The sequence below is a fragment of the Engystomops pustulosus genome, chromosome 1 (genome assembly GCF_040894005.1).
Source record: "Engystomops pustulosus chromosome 1, aEngPut4.maternal, whole genome shotgun sequence".
Classification (NCBI taxonomy): Eukaryota; Metazoa; Chordata; class Amphibia; order Anura; family Leptodactylidae; genus Engystomops; species Engystomops pustulosus.
Genome location: NC_092411.1, coordinates 171677335 through 171684187, shown reverse-complemented (window position 1 = coordinate 171684187; position 6853 = coordinate 171677335).

Genomic DNA, 6853 nt, shown 5'->3' with positions numbered 1-6853 from the left:
TTGATCGGAAAGTACAAAAAAGCTGTTTTCCTTGGTTGTTGTTTAGAAGCAGGAAACCCTTTTTTTTATCAGCCGCTTTGGCTAAGATTTTGTCCAGTTCTAATCCGAAGAGAAATTCACCGGAAAATACAAGACTACAGTCATGGTCAAAAGTTTTGAGAATGACATATTATATTCACATGATCTGTTGCCCTCTGGTTTTTATGTGTCTTTGTCAGATGTTTTTATCACATACTCATAATACGATTGCACTTGTATTTCTTTAACAAAAGCTTTTATTGACAGAATGAGTTAATGCAGCAAGTCAATATTTGCAGTGTTGACCCTTATGCTTCAGGACCTCTGCAATTCTCCCTGCCATGCTCTCAATCAACTTCTGGACCAAATCCTGACTGATAGCAGTCCATTCTTGCACAATCAATGCTTGCATTTTGTCATAATTTGTTGGTTTTTGTTTGTCCACCCGTCTCTTGATGATTCACCACAAGTTCTCAATGGGATTATCTGGGGAATTTCCAAATCTATGTTTTATTCCCTGAGCCATTTAGTTATCACCTTTGCTTTATGGTTAGTCTTCTTGTCTTCTCCCAACAAGCTGTTTTCCAGATGTTCCAAACAATCCGAAAGGGGATACATCAGAGAAAATGACTTTACCCCAGTCCTCAGCAGTCCACTCCCTGTACCTTTTGCAGAATATCAGTCTGTCCCTGATGTTTTTTTCTGGAGAGAAGTGGCTTCTTTGCGGCCCTCCTTGGCACCAAGCCTTCCTCCAAGAGTCTCTGCCTCACAGTGCGTGCAGATGCACTCACACCTGCCTGCTGCCATTCCTGAGCAAGCTCTACACTGCTGGTAGCCCGATCCCGAAGCTGAAACACTTTTAAGAGACGGTCCTGGCGCTTGCCGGTTCTTCTAGGGCGCGCTGGAGGTGAAATATTTCTAGCTGCAATACTCTTCCCTGCTAGGCCAGTTTTGTGCAGTGCAATGATGACTGCATGTTTTTCTTTGGAGATAACCATGGGTAACAGAAGAGAAACAATGATGCCAAGCACCAGCCTCATTTTAAAGTGTCCAGTGGTGTGAGTGTTACTTAATCATGACAGATGTGTTAATGGAGCAATCACTGAAACAATGTTAGCTGCTCCTTTTAAAGCAGCTGATTACTCTTTATAACATTCTGGAGTATATGCAAGTCGGCATTATAAAACCTGATGCACTAGACTTTGTAAAAATTAACATTTGTATCATTCTCAAAACTTTTGGCCATGACTGTACATAATTTTGACTTTGAGCAAACAGCCCCAGACCACTGCCTTATGAAATGCGACCAGGAGGGCACTTTGGCTAATGCTGCTTCTCTTGCTGAACAACAAGTGGTTTCAGCCGATCAATCAGCCAAAAAAGCCGTAGCAGATTTCAGTAGCGGAAGGGAGAAGTACCTTCTCCAAGATGATTTTCTAGTTGTCTTACCCAAAAGAAGAGAGTGCGGTACACAGTAGTAATCGCAATATTCGTTTTCACTTATGGGGAAGACTTCTTGAAGCCTTAGTCTCTTCCCGCATAACCAGACGTAATTCATCCAAAAATGAAATTGGCAAGGCTTGGAAGGTGCCTTTTACTTTTATTTATCTTTTTCAGTTTCCATCTTTTTTTTTCTCTTTCGTAGGGAGATCCTTCTCTGGTCATTTAGAAAGGGAAAGAAGAGTAATGCTTATAAGAAGCAGACTCCTGAACAGCTCATATAGTGCCAGTAATATACATTGGCGTTTAGCCATTAATCTTACTTAGAGCCCAGGGGTAAGGAACGAATCTCAGCCTCATCCGCCATTATGCGATCCACACAGACCTCAGACTGACTACGCTGCAGAGTCTTAATGCTCTCAATTTCCTGTTCCTACAGAGGAAGGGGAAACAACCTCCAGGGGTCCCGATATGGAAAACATCTTTGGGTGTAGCCAGTCCCCCAGATACAAAAAGGTTGGAGAACACTGCCCTAGGGGACCTAAAATAGAAGTTAATCAGTCCCTTTTATTAGAACTCCATTCAAAACTTAAACATGATAACATATAGCCATTCCAAAGCTAGTCAAAAAAAAAAAAAAAAAAATGGATTATTACCGGCAGAGATCAGTGACCTAATCTCCACCTTGCCATTTTACAATAGAAAATTTTTAATAAAGATGATCAAAAAGGTCATAGTGACCAAAATTGTAGCTATTTGAAAAGTTGCAAAAAAATGAAACCCTTACACGTCTGCACACCGTGAAAGATATCGGTAGTATGAAAGTGATTGGCCTCATAAAACAAGAATTTCCATAAATTAGTTTTTATTCGGTAAAATTTGATCAAATTAAATGGTTCTATGGGTAATCGCTACAATCGTAGTGATCAAACCAAGGGCAATAATACTTTGTCATGCCAACATTGCAATTCTATTATAGGAGATAGACTTGCACTTCCCACGAAAGGGAATCAAATTCAAATTAATGGACGACACTTGCAAAAGTAAAAATGTATCTACACCAGAGATCCAAATTAAAGAACACACAATTTCCTCAAGGTCACGGTCCTTGCTTATGTAGATATATCCTGACATAAAAAAGTGTTTTAACCCCTTGGTGCAAACGGTGCAACTGTATTTACAATTTGCAAAGGCATTGGCACAAAAGGATACAGTTACATCTGGCTTCTGGGACCTCTGGTTCCAGAAGCAGCTGTTAGCTGTATCTCATTGCAGACACCCTGTGGCAACATCCCTGGTGGAGACAAGTCTATCATGCCAAAGGGCTAAGACCAGCGATCAGAGGCTTCCCCCGTAGTTTGGAACCCCTTATGCCACTTAACAGGAGGATCCAATCATTACGACAGCAGCCCTGGGAGCCATAGAGAGTGCCCAGGAGAATAAAAATCTTTAAAATTCCAATAGAAATACCAAAAGTATAACACACAAACCCTACATATTTGGTTTTGTTGCTACTGTAACAATCTGTATAATAAAATGCAATTAATGGACCCACACGCTGAACACTGTAGAAAACTTGCTAACACAACCAGCTTTGTCTAACGAAATTAAGTTATGTCTCTGAAAAATAAGCAATACAAAAATCAAAAGCGATTTTCTCTAAAATTAGCTTTAATTCAGTAAAAAAAAAAAAAACAAGAAAAAAACCCACACTATAAAATTAATGTATCCCAATTGAATAGATTAAAAAAAGTTATAGCCTGTACAATGTGACAATGCAAATTCTCTGAATGGCGCTCCTTCCAGTCTATGCCCCATTGTGTGCCCAAACAGCAGTTTTGCCCATACTCTGGCGAAATTGGGTATAAAGCATTGAGCATTGAGGAATAAAGCATTGACCATCACAAGTTGAAAATAGCAACTCATTACAGACCGCCAATTAAAGCTGCCATGTAGACACTCACTCAGCCAAACCAGTTCACTACACTGTACTGAAGAGACGCAACCATGTTGAAACAGTGCCATTTACAGTTGGTTGTTTCTGAGTTCCAGTACTGGGACGGGATACGGTCGCGCTTTATCAAGGAAAAAACTCCCCGGTAGGTCTTGTTTAAAATTCTTGATTTTATTGCTACGCGTTTCGGTCCGGAACCCGGACCTTCGTCAGGCATAAAAAATACATTACAATTAACAGGGGTTTATATACATATAGGAAATATACTTGAAAATGAGGCTCATAATGGTTTCCGGTCATGTGATGAACGGGGCTCGGCAAGTTACCGGGCGTCGTTCAATATAATCTACTAACATGAGAAATCTATTAGATTGTCATTAGGAACACAATATGATTAGATTTCATAATGAACAATGTGTGTTTGAGTTAGTTTCTCTCCATTATTTGTATATAGAGACAGTTACATCATATAACGGGACATGCAGCGTGTCACGGTTCCTATGGCAACTAGATGTACTCAGGAAATATCAGGAAGTAGGAAGGGCCATGGTATGCCTAATTGGAGAACTGACTCCTAGGCAGATATACTATAAAGAATGAGGTAAAAAATGAAGGATACAATAAGGGGGTCTTATTATAGTTTGTGCTGCTCTATTTTGTGTTTATTTTACGCGGCAGCATGGGCTCCGGAGCTGTTACAGGGGTTGTCATAGCGACAACACACACTACGGAAGCCGTGATGGAACAAAAGACCTGCAGTTCTTCGGCAGGATGATTGGTGGTTTCTTACTGTTGGACGCATAAGGTGAGTAAAGAACGAGTCTCAGGAAATGTCTAGCGATCATCTAAGTTTAAAGAAGTAAGTTAGAGGAGTAGGAGGATTCTTCTTTTGTTTCAGTTGATCGGAGAGACGTGAATTTATGGTAGTGATTTTTATAGATGCATGGTTCACTAAAACTTTGTTGTACTTATATGCTAGTGTGAAAATTTATTTCTTATTTATACTGATTCTATTGTTTCGTTTAACCCGTAGGGGTGAAGTGTATCTAATCTGAAGATCCAATAGGATTCTCTTCGGTTTAATGTTTTAATTCTATTCCTGGTGTCTCGTGGAATTTGTTCAATCGGGGTAACTTTAATTTTTCCGAAGTCCCTCTCATGTTCGTGAAGTAAATGCTTTGAGAGGCTCTGTTTTAGGAATCCTATTTTGGTTTTGTGTCGGTGACCATTCATACGTACTCGAAGGGTCTGAATGGTTCGACCCACGTACTGTAGACCACAGGCACAATCAACCAGGTAGATAACATAATCAGATGCACACGATAGTGCTTGTTTTATTTTGAATTCTTCTTTTGTTTTGTTTGATCGGGTCCAGAGCTACAGCTTGTGGAAGACGTCTGGTTCAGAGTTACCTCTGTCTACCCAGTTTAAGTCTCTACCTCCAGGTTTACATTCGCATTTACAGTTGGGAATCTGTTCCTTGTGGAATAAAATATATATTACACACATACACAGGGTTGGCTTTCATCCCTCATGTCATTAGGGACTTTCAATCCTACTATATCTTCAGCGGTACAGGAGCTGTGCACACTCTTCCGTACTGGAGATGTAGTTGCACATACTCTGTTGTGCATGCGCAGTAGTTCTGGCACAGAGCATGCGCAGCCACCAGCTCTGCATAGATAATCTACGAGGATGTGGACGAGTGCACGCAGCTACAAGGAGCTGTGCGCTAAAGATCTAAAAGGAGGAAGATCGAAAGAGGCTAATGGGGCATGGAGTAAATGCGCGTTGTAGCTTCAGCTCTGGCTACTCCACACCCCAGTAGCCTCTCACATATTTGCATATTAGGGTAATAAAACATTTCTAAAATTAAGCAGGCACTGAAATTTTAGCCCTAAAAAGAGCTCTGATCTTTCTATTAAGGTAGATCAAATGGCAGGTTTATCTAATAAATATAATCAGAGACTGTAGGTTTCCTTTAACTGTGTTAGAATCAAGATTAATTTCACTATAATACTACCAACGAATTGTACATATATTGAAGCAACTAAAAAGAAATTTGTTTAGTTCATTCATCTGAAAGTACTGAATTTGGGAATGGGATATCTCATACACCAGGGGTCAGGAACCTTTTTGGCTGAGAGAGCCATAAGCGCCACATATTTTAAAATATAATTCTGCGAGAGCCGTACAATGGGGCTTATTTACTGAGGGTCCCGCGGCCGCATTTTTGTCGGGGATCACGCCACAGAACATTATAATACACCCGCCGCAGAACATTATAATACACACGCCACCCGCCGCAGAACATTATTATACACCCGCCACAGAACATTATTATACACCCGCCACCCCCCGCAGAACATTATTATACACCCGCCACCCCCCGCAGAACATTATTATACACCCGCCACCCCCCGCAGAACATTATTATACACCCGCCACCCCCCGCAGAACATTATACACCCGCCACCCCCCGCAGAACATTATACACCCGCCACCCCCCGCAGAACATTATTATACACCCGCCACCCCCAGCAGAACATTATTATACACACGCCACCCGCCAGAACATTATTATACACACGCCACCCGCCAGAACATTATAATACACACGCCACCCGCCGCAGAACATTATAATACACACGCCACCCGCCGCAGAACATTATTATACACCCGCCGCAGAACATTATAATACACACGCCACCCGCCGCAGAACATTATAATACACACGCCACCCGCCGCAGAACATTATAATACACACGCCACCCCCAGCAGAACATTATAATACACACGCCACACCCAGCAGAACATTATAATACACACGCCACCCGCCGCAGAACATTATTATACACACGCCACCCCCCGCAGAACATTATAATACACACGCCACCCCCCGCAGAACATTATAATACACCCGCCACCCCCAGGAGAACATTATAATACACACGCCACCCCCAGCAGAACATTATAATACACACGCCACCCCCCGCAGAACATTATAATACACACTCCACCCCGAGCAAAACATTATACACACGCCACCCCCCGCAGAACATTGTAATACACCCGCCACCCCCCGCAGAACATTATAATACACCCGCCACCCGCCGCAGAACATTATAATACACACGCCACCCGCCGCAGAACATTATAATACACACGCCACCCGCCGCAGAACATTATAATACACACGCCACCCGCGGCAGAACATTATAATACACACGCCACCCGCGGCAGAACATTATAATACACACGCCACCAGCCGCAGAACATTATTACACACACAAGACTGCTAGACTGTTGTTACTGCTAAGCCGGACCATGGGCCACATTTATTACTGACGTGCACCACAATTTTGTCTTAGGTCCTAGCTATTTTGTATCTCAGCTGCTGCAGAACCTCACATTAATGTAGAAATGCTGTGGTGGGGGAAG